At 44.7% G+C, this 14,273-nt stretch overlaps 1 protein-coding gene across 2 annotated transcripts in view; it reads right to left on the bottom strand.

Moving 5' to 3' along the window:
- Window positions 1–14,273, bottom strand: part of ADAM12 (ADAM metallopeptidase domain 12) — a 779,249-nt gene that overhangs the window by 322,612 nt on the left and 442,364 nt on the right. The gene's annotated exons all lie outside the window — the stretch shown is intronic.

Here is a 14,273-nt window from a genome sequence, read left to right on the forward strand (position 1 = left end):
CACGTGCGTGTTCTGCCATGGACCGCGTGTACGTGTGGAGCATACGTGTGTCCGTGTGCTCCACACGTAGACATGTCCGTTTTTCTCCGGCATCACGGGTGGCACACGGAACGCAAACGAACCACACGGAGGTGTTCCGTGTGACTTGCGCCGGAGAAAACACATGTGTTTGAGAAAATAAAAAAACTACTCCCCTTCTCCAGCCCTGCAGTCTCTGCCGCTGCTGTCACTTGCTTCCGACCGCCGCTCATTATGCTCATTGAATATTCACTCCACTGCGGCCGGAAGCAGCAGCAGCGGGGAGTTGGCAGGACCGAAGACCGAAGATCAGCACCACGGACAGCAACGCCAGGGACAGGTGAGCAGAAAGTTCCCATTCTCTATGTGTTTTCACGGAGAACACACGTAGGCCATGAACATGGCTCACGGAGGGCAAAACGCACCTCTGACACGTCCGTGAAAAACGTGCGTGGTTTTTCACGAACGTGTGAAAGAGGCTGAAGTGGAATTTGTGCAGAGAAAAAGGGGTATTTTTCCTGCACAATTCAATATTTTATTTTATAGGTTTACAACTTATGTTATTGCTGTGAATGATATTCCTGTGTGAAGTTAAAGCTCTCTACTGTATTTTTTAAAGGATTATAAGGATAAAAAGAGTCTGCTGTTCTCCCAGAAACAGTGCCGCTCCTGCCCAGGGGCTGTTGCTTTCATTTGAACCATTATTTGTGGCCAGTTAGTGGAGGAGATAGAAGGTAGTAGGTGCAATGCGCGCAGAGGTGTGCATGCTCCATTCATTGTCTATGGGACTGTTGGAGAAAGCTGATGTCACAGGTGTGTCACGGTTGACAGACAACCCTGTGGTGTCCGGCTGCAGGAGGTTGCTGTGTTTGTCTGCACAAATTGCTGCTTGAAATTTAATTTTTTCTTCTCTGCTGTGTATTGAGTTCCATGTTAACTCTTTCCCTTTTAGGACCCTGGGGATATCTTGGCAGTTCAGCTTCAAATACTCATCCCCACTCCGTATGTTTATATATACCTGCATTTACCCTTGGTTTGTTGCCAGTGATAAGAGTTTACTCCTATATTGCCCAGATTGCAAGCAGTCGGCTTGCAATATCCTGGAAACACAATGTTGTTTGTTGCTGTCATTCTTCCAAAGTCATCTTCCAGATACGTTTTCCCTGTGTGCTCTTTAGGACTTAGTAGGGTTGACTAGTGCTCATCCCATCCGGTCATTACCTAGTGCCCAGCTCAGGATCAACCAGGGCTTAGGTATCCTGGTTGGCGTATAGGTGCGGAACCTCAGAAGAGCCAGAGGCCAGCGGTAGGTTTTACCAGGGGTCACCATTTTTCCTTTCCCTAGAGGCAGGGTTCCCCTCCCCCCCTTTGCCGTTCGTTTGGTATTCCTCTATACCAAACGTGACAGGTGAGTACAGCACTCTGTTAATTTTGTCAGTTTCAAAGACAAGAAATCTAGTGGTGGGTGACCATTTGCTCCATTTAGACAAGTTTCTGTAGTCATATTCCGAAAAATAAATACATTACGGTTCTCGGAAAATGTTGCCAAAGTCAAAATCATATTTTTATTTTTTTTTCACCACTTCAATAAAAAAAAAATACACACGTTTGGTATCTACATACTCATACTGACCTGGGGAATCATAATTCCTGGTCAGTTTAACCATATAGTGAACATGGTAAATTAAAAAAAATTCCAAAAAATTCATTGTGGAATTGTAGTTTTGCAATTTCAACGAACATGGATTTTTTTCTCCTGATTTCTAGTACGCTATGTGGCGAAAAGACTGGTGTCACTCAAAAGTAAAACAAGCCCTCATATGGCTATATTAATGGTAAAATAAAAAAAAACTTATGGCTCTTGGAAGAATGGGAGGAAAATGCAAAAATGAAAAAAAAAAAATGGAGAATTGCACATACTGTAAGTAGCCGTGACGGAGTTTCTCCATGATGTTTCAGCTAAGACCTTTTGATATATGGACACCACCATTCACTGTTCCCATTAATCTTGGTAAAGGCCATTTCTTACAAAGGTTAATGGGTTCCATTTGACAAGGATATAATCCTATCCCTCTTACACGTTCCTTCTTCATTCATAACTCCCTCAGTTGGGACTATGTATCACCCACCATCCAAATACTCCTTCTGAACTTGCTTTTAACTTAAGACTTCTCCAACCCCCCCAAGAAAAATGTGATAAGAGATATGTCTCATTCCAGTACATGACCTCAACTCATAATAGGATGACTGCTCCGGAGAGTCTGGAACATATATTATTCTGCCAAACCCCCAGCCTCATTTCCTGGTAAAGAACATAATGCTGTTAGACTTAGAGGAATCTATTACACATCATCCCAAAGACGTTTCATCTGCAAATACTCAACCTAAAGCTGTTAAAACAAAAGCTGTAATATTATATATTTCTGCACATTGCGTTCTACGAGAGGAGCCAACGGAGGTGGAACAGTACCAGCTCTATAGTGGTCATTCATCAAAATAAAGGTATGTCTGGAATACGGTAATTATTCTAAGAAGTGGTACAATAACAATATAGTCCTGTATTTCTAAATAACTTTATTTCATTAATCTCATTGGTTATATAGGCATTATCCCTTTATTTAAAGTGCACCAATCACCAGGATTGTCCTATATAACCTAATTCCAGTGATACATGGCGCTATCATGCTGATCGTATACATACCTTTAGTTGTCAGCTCGGATGTATAGGTTTTGAAACACAAGCAAGTAAAGTTTGTAAAATGAGCAGCTTAGGATCAGATAATATCTGAGGTGGGTATTCATAGTGATTCCTGTCCCTTGCCTGTCCGTCCTCCCTCGATCTGCTATTTATATTCTATTATAGAAGAATTTTACTAAGTGACTAGAAGGACCTGTGTTGAGGTCATACCCATGTGACAAGAAGGGGCGGGGCCTCAGCCAACATAGCTGATACCAGGAAGCAACATTATTTTTTTGTTAAAAAAATGTGCCACAAGGAACACACACACGGAGTACTTTTTTTCATAAGCAATATTAATAAATTTATTAAGTATGTAGAAAAAACATACACAGGTTAAAATACAAATAATTCATCAGTAGACGGAGGTATAAAGGAGGACCTCAACCATCATTCACCCACCACACATATATACATGCGCCCTGATATTAGAAATCATGCAGTTCAAGTGTCCGCATGACATGGGAGCTACATTCTTCCCCCCACCGCTTGTGCCTGCTGCTCCTGCTCTGTCCAACTATGAGTAAGCTCCATACTTTTTGAAAGTCTTGGTATTTGATTATACGGACTAGCATTTGCCTTTGGTCAGTGCTGGAGCAGCTGCTCATTTACGGTACTTTTGTATGTGTTAGGACTAGGAGGACGGGTAGGCCCAGGAGGTGGATCCACTGGACTGAGCACCCTACCGAGGGCAAGGTGCCCGGTAGCCGGAACACTACGGGTAGCAGGACAGTCCGTTCAGAGGAGTGGAGTGAAGCAGTCCCTGGGACCACGGAGTCTCTGAAGGTAGTCCGGGTGACGGAGCTCAGGTTCGGAGGCATAGATGATGTCAAGCAGAGTCCGGAACCAGCTGAGCGAGGAGGTTGGTCACCACACGGATCCAGGGATCGGAGATGGTAGGGACTGACGAGATGGCGGACAGGCACCGTTCGGGGTTCTGGAACCGTCAGGACCGGTTGGCGAGACAGGAGTGACTCTACAAGAGAGATAGGTGAGTACGGGACAAGGCACAGGGAGACCTGACTAATGGCTTAGCAAACACGAACAACAGGCCCCGCCCACTTGGAAAGGATCCCCCTATATACCCTGTACCTGATTCTTCAATATCCTGTTGGAGGACGCTGGCCCTTTAAGAGAGGGTCAATGACCGCGCGCGCGCCCTAATGAGCATGCGCGAGGCCCGGGTGCCAGAAGCCAGAGCAGGAAGCGGTGCACAGGAGGCAGAAGTGCCGGGCTGGCTCAGCATCGCAGATGGGCGCCGGGAGCGGGGACCGGGTTGCCTGGAGGACGCAGGTGAGGAGCATGGAGGCTGTGGAGCGGGGGACCGGGAAGCGTGGCACGGGAGCGGGGAAGCATGGCACGGGAGCCGGGGAGCGTGGCAGGGGAGCCGGGGAGCGTGGCAGGGGAGCCGGGGAGCGTGACAGTATGCTGCAGGAAGTTAGAATATGTGCACTGACAAATTGATTAGCTTTTTTCTGCAGCACATTTATGTCATGCAGACACTTGAACTGCATGATTTCTAATATCAGGGCGCATGTATATATGTGTGGGGGGTGAATGATGGTTGAGGTCCTCCTTTATACCTCCATCTACTGATTAATTATTTGTATTTTAACCTGTGTATGTTTTTTCTACATCCTTAATAAATGTATTAATATTGCTTATGAAAAAAAGTACTCCGTGTGTGTGTTCCTTGAGGCACATTTTTTTGTGAAAATGTCGATGGAGTTTTTTCGGTTATATAATCCTAACATAAGGGAAATATAAAGATAAAAAATTCCAATACTTATATGATGTTATCACAGTGTGTTTCCCTTTGGTCTGTGATCTTTTTTGTATTTTTTTTTGTTGACTGAGATCCTACCCCTTCTGGTCACATGGGTATGACATCAGCACAGGTCCTTCTAGTCACTTGGTAAAACGATTCTATAATAGAATTAGCATAAATAACAGGGGGAGGATGGACAGGCAGGGGTGCGGGAATTACTATGAATACCCACCCCAGCTATCGGCTGATCGGAAGTTGATGCCACTCACAAAGCTGCTTATTTACTTGCTTGCGTTTCAAAACCTATACATCCCAGCTGACAACTAAAGGTATGTATAGAATCAGAATGATAGTTTCTAAGAGGGCAGTTTGTGGGACGTCACAGCGACGTCACACAGCAGCCGTCCACTTGAAGCGGAGGGGCGGAGAACAGCCGAAAGAAAGTGACGCCCACCCACATTGCCAAAGGATGCAGGTACGGTGTTGTTCCTCATTCCCGGGGTGTCAAACGTAGTGCTGTGTGCTGCCTCAGGAACGACGAACAACCGGCGCCCTGCAACAGCAACGATATTTGGGATTAGAACGACGTGTCATCGATCAACGATTAGGTGAGTAATTTTGATTGTTAGCGGTCGTTCGTATGTTTCACACGCAACGACGTCGCTAACGAGGCCGGGTGTACATCACGAATTCCGTGACCCCAACGACATCTCGTTAGCGATGTCTTTGCGTGTAAAGCCCTTTAGTCACCGATCTTCCTCTCAGCTCAGGTCATAGATCTTCCTTGCAGCTCAGGCCTTCTCTGGCATCTGACCACTTTAGTATTCTTTTGTGGCAATGGGGCTGTAAGTCCCCACTTCACTGTCACACATTCTTCCTGAACACAATTCTGGTGCCAACTGCTCTTGGCCTGCCCCAGTCTTCTTATATGTAGCAACTGAGACACAACTGTCACCTGACCTGATGTCTCTTCTAAACTCTTTCCTCCAGGAAACATACACTAAGCTCTTTAGTTCCTGTTTACTCTTATAACCTTTGGCCAGCAGATGGCGATGTTTCCTTGCAGAAACTATGAAAGGTTAGCTGTATGTGTTGTCTGCTTAGCTGACTCCCGTACATGTAATCCGTCTTTATCAGCCATATGTGTAACAGTACAGGAAGTGGGGGCATATCTGCAGTGGGGGCAAGTCTGTATCTCACTATAGTAAGTGGGGGCATATCTGCAGTGGGGGCAAGTCTGTATCTCTCTATAGTAAGTGGGGGCATATCTACAGTGTGGGTGAGTCTGTATCTCTCTATAGTAAGTGGGGGCATATCTGCAGTGGGGGCAAGTCTGTATCTCTCTATAGTAAGTGGGGGCATATCTGCAGTGGGGGTGAGTCTGTATCTCTCTACAGTAAGCGGGGGCATATCTACAGTGGGGGTGAGTCTGTATCTATCTATAGTAAGTGGGGGCATATCTACAGTGGGGGTGAGTCTGTATCTCTCTACAGTAAGCGGGGGCATATCTACAGTGGGGGTGAGTCTGTATCTATCTATAGTAAGTGGGGGCATATCTGCAGTGGAGTGAGTCTGTATCTCTCTACAGTAAGCGGGGGCATATCTACAGTGGGGGTGAGTCTGTATCTCTCTATAGTAAGTGGGGGCATATCTGCAGTGGAGTGAGTCTGTATCTCTCTACAGTAAGCGGGGGCATATCTACAGTGGGGGTGAGTCTGTATCTATCTATAGTAAGTGGGGGCATATCTGCAGTGGAGTGAGTCTGTATCTCTCTACAGTAAGCGGGGGCATATCTACAGTGGGGGTGAGTCTGTATCTCTCTATAGTAAGTGGGGGCATATCTGCAGTGGAGTGAGTCTGTATCTCTCTACAGTAAGCGGGGGCATATCTACAGTGGGGGTGAGTCTGTATCTATCTATAGTAAGTGGGGGCATATCTACAGTGGGGGTGAGTCTGTATCTCTCTATAGTAAGTGGGGGCATATCTGCAGTGGGGGTGAGTCTGTATCTATCTATAGTAAGCAGGGGTATATCTGCAGTGGGGGTGATTCTATATCTCTCTAAAGTAAGAGGGGCAGTTCTGTGTCTCTCTATAATAATCCAGTGAAGATCTTCAGTGGGGCGGGTTTGTCTGTCTATAGTAAGTGGGGGCAGATATGCAATGGGAGTAGGTGTGTCTTTCTATGGTAAGTGGAGGCAGATCTGCAGTCGGGGCGGGTCTATGCCTCTATAGTAAGCCGAGGCAGGTCTGTGTCTCTAAGTAGTAAGCCGTGGCAGATAGCTAGTTGGGGCAGGTCTGTGTCTCTCGACGGTAAATGGGGACAGGTCTGTTTCTCTGTATAGTAGGCAGGGGCAGATCTGCAGTGGGGGCAGGTCTGTGTCTGTAAGTAGTAAGCTAGGTCAGATCTGCAGTGGGGGCAGGTCTGTGTCTGTAAGTAGTAAGCTAGGTCAGATCTGCAGTGGGGGCAGGTCTGTGACTGTAAGTAGTAAGCTGGGGCAGGTCTGCAGTGGGGACAGGTCTGTGTCTGTAAGTAGTAAGCCGGGGCAGGTCTGCAGTGGGGGCAGGTCTGTGTCTGTAAGTAGTAAGCTAGGTCAGATCTGCAGTGGTGGCAGGTCTGTGACTGTAAGTAGTAAGCCGGGGCAGGTCTGCAGTGGGGGCAGGTCTGTGTCTGTAAGTAGTAAGCCAGGGCAGGTCTGCAGTGGGGGCAGGTCTGTGTCTGTAAGTAGTAAGCCGGGGCAGGTCTGCAGTGGGGGCAGGTCTGTGTCTGTAAGTAGTAAGCCAGGGCAGGTCTGCAGTGGGGGGGCAGGTCTGTGTCTGTAAGTAGTAATCTAGGTCAGATCTGCAGTGGGGGCAGGTCTGTGACTGTAAGTAGTAAGCTGGGGCAGGTCTGCAGTGGGGACAGGTCTGTGTCTGTAAGTAGTAAGCCAGGGCAGGTCTGCAGTGGGGGGGCAGGTCTGTGTCTGTAAGTAGTAAGCCGGCGCAGGTCTGCAGTGGGGGCAGGTCTGTGTCTGTAAGTAGTAAGCCGGGGCAGGTCTGCAGTGGGGGCAGGTCTGTGACTGTAAGTAGTAAGCCGGGGCAGGTCTGCAGTGGGGGGGGCAGGTCTGTGACTGTAAGTAGTAAGCTGGGGCAGGTCTGCAGTGGGGACAGGTCTGTGTCTGTAAGTAGTAAGCCAGGGCAGGTCTGCAGTGGGGGCAGGTCTGTGTCTGTAAGTAGTAAGCCGGGGCAGGTCTGCAGTGGGGGGGCAGGTCTGTGTCTGTAAGTAGTAAGCTGGGGCAGGTCTGCAGTGGGGGCAGGTCTGTGACTGTAAGTAGTAAGCCGGGGCAGGTCTGCAGTGGGGGCAGGTCTGTGACTGTAAGTAGTAAGCCGGGGCAGGTCTGCAGTGGGGGCAGGTTTGTGACTGTAAGTAGTAAGCCGGGGCAGGTCTGCAGTGGGGGCAGGTCTTTGTCTCTTTGCAGTAAGCGGGGGCCGATCTGCAGTGGGGGAAGATCTGTTTCTCTGTATAGAAAGCAGGGTCAGCTCTGCAGTGGGAGCAGGTCTGTGTCTCTAAGTAGTAAGCCGGGGCAGGTCTGCAGTGGGGGCAGGTCTGTGTCTCTCGACAGTAATCGGGGACAGGTCTGTTTCTCTGTATAGTAAGCCGGAGCATATCTGCAGTGGGGGCAGGTCTGTGTCTCTCGACAGTAAACGGGGACAGGTCTGTTTCTCTGTATAGTAAGCTGGGGCAGACCTGCAGTGGGGGCAGGTCTTCGTCTCTCTAAGCTCCTTAGACTTTACTATTTTTGGTGTCGATTTTCACTTAGTAGAGGGATGTACCCTGGAGATTCAATGCACAAGTACATGCCCCTGAGGAGCGGTATGAGGCATATATTGCAAAATCCAATCAACAGTTTCCTATTTCTACTACACTATACGGATATTTTCCTATAAAAAATGTAGCATTTATAATTATGTATTCTCTCATAACCCAAGACAACCATAGGCCAATGGAAATCAAAGTTACCACCTATATGATGCGATTCACCTGTTGGAGGCACACGCAGACTGAACTTTAAATCAATAGTGCGCCCCTTCCCAGACTTCACCCTGGAATTCTTTTACCTGGCCGCAATCACGTTTATATAGCTCCTTGGAAAAGATCAAACATTTCCAGTAAGTATGAGGAGCAGAACATATTTCTTCCAATCACCAAAATTAGGTTTAATTTAAAATAAAGTGTGACAGATCAAATTTCCAAAGCAATCCACTCCGTGGCTGCCTAATGCAAACCTGTCTCAGCCCCTAAGCTGAGCTGTCATACGTTTGGCAACTTCATCTACACAATGGAAATGTGAGAATGAAACCAGTAATGTGTAAAGAGAAGTTTTACATTTTACAAAAAATGGGCTTAAAATTGGAAAATTGTTTAATGGCTACACATGCTAACGAGACTGGATTGCCAGCTCTGAAGACAACGCACAAATATATTAATTATATGCAGTCATAGAAAAGGAGCTTTAATATATACTATGTATTTGTACAGATAAGAGAAAAAAGAGTCAATATATTACCGTAATGGCAAATATATGGAATTTTATTTAACACATGAAATAATAAAACCACCAAGTACAGAACAACTGGGACAACCAGTGCAGGTGAGGATACAAAAGGATAGGAGATACCACCACGTCACTGACAATGTGCAAAAAATGTAGATGTAGAGGTGGGGATAAGGTGCCTATAGAGTTCTATCAGCAATATATATATATGTATATATAAAATAGTAAAGGGGAGTCAAAAACACAATAAAGTGCTCCAGTGCAAATACATCAAGGATTATAGTAGCATGTAGAAATGACTACAAAAGACTTCCCCTTAAAAAGTGCAAGCGCAATGTAAACAACCACAGAATAGTAAAACAATGACACATACCCATATTACCACCTTGTCAGCGAGAGGGGGTATAGCTCCAAGGACCCCAATGTGCGTTTCGCGTGGGCTTTTTCCGGGGGGGGGGGGGGTTTGGGGGTCACTAATACTATATATTGTAGAGTGTTACTTGGTATATAATAGTATAAATCTATAGTATAGTATTTCTATATAGCATATTATAGCATATATTATTATTTATATATATACAGTGTCGTATATGCAATATTTCTCTAGGGCTTATATAGTCTATATACAGTGTGTCCACCTATATCCTGTCCACCGCCATTAACTTGAGAACGGCGGCAGCTATAGGCATAGAAGTGGTGTCTAGGTATAGTAAATTAGCCATGCGCTACGCAATGAAACCACCTATAGCACCACCTGGTGGAAAACAACGGAGTTAGCATTTTTATCTCAGAACGAGATAGAGAAAAAAAAGTGAATTACAAAGTTGTAGGGCATCATCAATTCAATGCGAATCGACGCCTTGCATACAGAAATGCTATGATTAGAACATGTAAAACTCACAAGGCTGCGGATGTGAAGCGATACCTCATGGAGACCTTCCTACAAGTCATTGGGTATGGTGGCTGTGTGGAGTGGCCTCCACGCTCACCTGACCTGACCCCATTGGACTTCTTTCTGTGAGGTTACATCAAACAGCAGGTGTATGCGACCCCTCCACCAACATTGCAGGACCTACGACGACGTATCACAGATGCTTGTGCAAGCATGTCACCTACCATATTGCACAACGTGCAGCAAGATACAGTATGCTGTCCAGAGGCCAGATGTGCATTGCAGCTGACGGGGGCCACTTTGAGCATCAAAGTTACATGCGTGCCATATGCGTGACCAGCATTCAATGTTTTGGGGGGGGGGTCATGGGTTTCATATCATAGCATTTCTGTATGCAAGGTGTCGATTCGTATTGAATTGATGATGAACGACAACTTTTTAATTCACTTTTTTTCTCTATCTCGTTCCGTTTTTGAGATAAAAATGCTAGCTCTATTGTTTTCCACCAGGTGGCGCTATAGGTGGTTTCATTGTGTAGCGCATGGATACTTTACTATACCTAGACAGAACTTCTATGCCTATAGCTGACGCCGTTCTCAAGTTAATGGCGGTGGACAGGATATGGGTGAACACACTGTATTATAGTATAATGTTGTATAGTATATATTTAAAATTTATTATGGTAAATATTGTAGAGTAGATATATATTTTCAGAATACTATAGTATTTATATGATAAATATACAATATTGATATTGTGCATGTATCATTGTGCGGGCTCAGCTCCTGAGCCTGCTGAATACATGTAGTGTGCAAAATTGAAGTATTTCTAATGAAGTAAATTGATTAGTATTTTATTGTACTGTTTTTATGCATAGTGCATATGGTATATTACTGCCTGATAATAAAATAAAGCATCCAGTGGCAATCGTAAAGAGAAAGACCTATAGAAAAATCTAAATGGTGCTGCGTCTTGGTTGCAGGCATTTAGCCTTTCTTAGCAGTGGTGAAAAGGGTAGGAACTCTTACATTGTCCCCATGGATATTTCTTCTTGGCATGGCTCTCTTCCACCATGAGAAAAACTAAGTACACCCACTTTGAATTCTAGTCAACAATACATTAAGCATTACAGTGTCATTATTTACCAAAACAAGCCAAAATGCAAAAACAATGTGCGAAAAACTAAGTACACCCATATGGATTTCATAAGAGTTAAGGAGGTACAAGGAACAACCAGGTGCTACTTAATTATATGCTCTTGATTAATTGTTCATCAGTAAGTGTGACCACCTCGATAAAAGCAGAAGTTTTGTCAGTTTGCTGGTCCAAAGCATTCAGTGTCACGCTAGGTACGAGGAAGTACCAAGCGAATGGTAAAAAGGAAGCGAAGAGAAACCCTGTGTGTAGGGAAGAGGAAGATGATGACTCCTGACCAAACATACTGCTGGTCCCTGGGGTCCCTCACCACCCTAGATAGGTCTCGCACTGATATGCCAAGCCAGATACCTCACCCTAGGTATCCCTAGTGCTGGGCCCTAAATAGGGAACAGATGGGACTAAACACTATAAAAGACACAAGGAGGACACACAGGTAAAATAATGCATGAACAACTTATCTACAGATGACTCAGGTAGAGGTTCAGCAAAGTTACAGCAACAATACCACAAATGAGTACAAGCCACTTGCTTGCAACAAGAGCTGAATGAACTGAATAATATCACCACCACAAGTCCAGGGAAGATGAGAGTATTTAATCACAAGGGGAATACTCATAATCAGCAGCTGGATGGAAGGAGAGCTCCCCTGTGTCCTCAAGAGTAAGAGATGAAAATCCAGTAGGAAAGATGCCTAGTACACTGAATACTAACAGCAGGAACAAAAGAAAGTCAGGAAGCATTTTGTGCAGCCAAACGCTGTGACCTTCTATTGCCAGAAACCACATGACTGTCTGTCACCCGTGAAACATCCGTGACATTCAGGCTTGTGTTGACACAATGCCATGGAGTAAAGATAGCAGCAATGATCTTGGAGAAGCATTTGTTGTTGGCCGTCAATCTGGGAAGGATTTATTTGCAAATAATTTGGAGTCCATCATCTTCAGTGAGAAAAATTATTCACAAGTAGAAAACATTCTAGAAAGTGGACAATCTTCTCATGTTCGAGCAAATTCTTTTGAAGTTCAGACTGTGGAATTCTTAGACAAATTGCAAGAAACCCAAGAGCTAAAGCTCAGACACTAAAGTCCTCAGTTAGCATGATACATGTGCAAGTTCAAGTGTGGCTTGTTTGGAATGGTTGCCAGGGGAAAGGTTCTTCTGAACATACTACAAGATTTCTGGAACAATGTACTTTGGGCATACCACACTGAAGGAGAGATGTTTAGCCATAATGCTCTGCACCACCTTTGGTGACAACTAAATCCAGCATATCAGCATGAGCACTTCCTGCCAATTATCAAACATGGTGGTAAAGGGCTTGTTTTGCAACCGCAGGACCTGGGCACATTGCAGTCATTGAGTTGACCATGAGTGAAATATGAAGCTAAAGCTTGGCCAAAACTAGGTCATACGAAAAAACGATCCCAAAAAAAAAAAATGTACATCAGGAAAGGAATCAAGGTGTTGTAATGGCCTAGTCACAGTCTTCTTCAAGGAGGGTGTACTTAGTTTTTTTTAATGACTATGTTTTTGGAAAAATAAAACACGCCATTCTCTCAATTATCAAACAACCATTTTATGTCTTCCGTCGTAGGAAGAAAGTCCATAGCAAAAACTCTTCTGCTGAAGTAATTTTATTTTTTATTATTTTTAAACTCGTCTGGATTATTTTCCTTCAAAAAAATAACTTAAATGATTGGAAATGATGACAAATCTCTTTAGTCAGGGATTTGTTCATTCACCCTTTTTCAATCCCATTTATGGTAGATATACTGGTGCCAGGAACGCTCCGAGAAATGCTATTGTTAGCTCGTCCAATCAATTGTTTCAGGTTTATTCTGTTCTATTTTATATTATTTTACAGCGACACAACAGATGAAATGGAAAAAGGCACGATATTCAACAATCTGGATAATCCCATGTAATCTACCTACATTGAGCTTTGATTAATACAAATTGGTTGATTGAAGGCATTTTCAGCACATTGGGAAGAATTACACATAGGTGTATCCCAAATTATCGCAAGGCTAAAGATCATCCATTTTTATCATTGGCAGATTATAACAACTTACTGGTGCCATAGATTCCACCACTGACACTGATGCTGGCACAAAGGGGTGGACAGGATTATAGGTGGGGTGAATATTCATTTTCCATTAACACATGTTGTAATCACTGATGCCGGCACAGAGGGATGGGATGGGCGAGTGAAGGGGTGAATATTCATTTTCTATTAACACACATTGTAATCACTGATGCTGCCACAGAGGGATGGCCAAGTGAAGGGGTGAATATTCATTTTCTATTAACACACTTTCCAATTACTGATGCCGGCACAAAGGGATGGGTGGGTGAAGGGGTGAATATTCATTTTCCATTAACACACATTGTAATCACTGATGCCAGTACAGAGGGATGGGCGAGTAAAGGTGTGAATATTCATTTTCCATTAACACATGTTCCAATCACTGATGCCGGCACACAGGGATACGCGGGTGAAGGGGTGAATATTTATTTTCCATTGACACACTTTCCAATCACTTATGCGGCACAGAGGGATAAGCGAGTGAAGGGGTGAATATTCATTTTCCATTAACACACTTTCCAATCACTGATGCCGGCACAAAGGGGTGGGTGAAGGGGCGAATATTCATTTTCCATTACTACACTTTCCAATCACTGATGTCAGCAGTGCACAAAGGGATGGGCGGGTGAAGGGGTGAATATTCATTTTCCATTAACACACGTTTCAAGCACTGATACCGGCACACAGGGATGGGCAAGTGAAGAGGCGAATATTCATTTTCCATTAACACACGTTCCAAGCACTGATTGCGGCACACAGGGATGGGCAAGTGAAGAGGCGAATATTCATTTTCCATTAACACACGTTCCAAGCACTGATTGCGGCACACAGGGATGGGCAAGTGAAGAGGCGAATATTCATTTTCCATTAACACACGTTCCAAGCACTGATTGCGGCAAGGGATGGGCGGGTGAAGGGGTAAATATTTTTTTTCCATTAACACATGTTCCAATCACTGATGCCGGCATAGAGGGACAGGTGGCAGAAGAGGTGAATATTCTATTTCCATTAACAGGCAGGCATGTGACTATAAACGTCCGGAGCTTACAGCAACACAACAAGCCAATGTACACCAATAAAAG

Source organism: Anomaloglossus baeobatrachus, chromosome 5 (genome assembly GCF_048569485.1).
Source record: "Anomaloglossus baeobatrachus isolate aAnoBae1 chromosome 5, aAnoBae1.hap1, whole genome shotgun sequence".
Lineage (NCBI taxonomy): Eukaryota > Metazoa > Chordata > Amphibia > Anura > Aromobatidae > Anomaloglossus > Anomaloglossus baeobatrachus.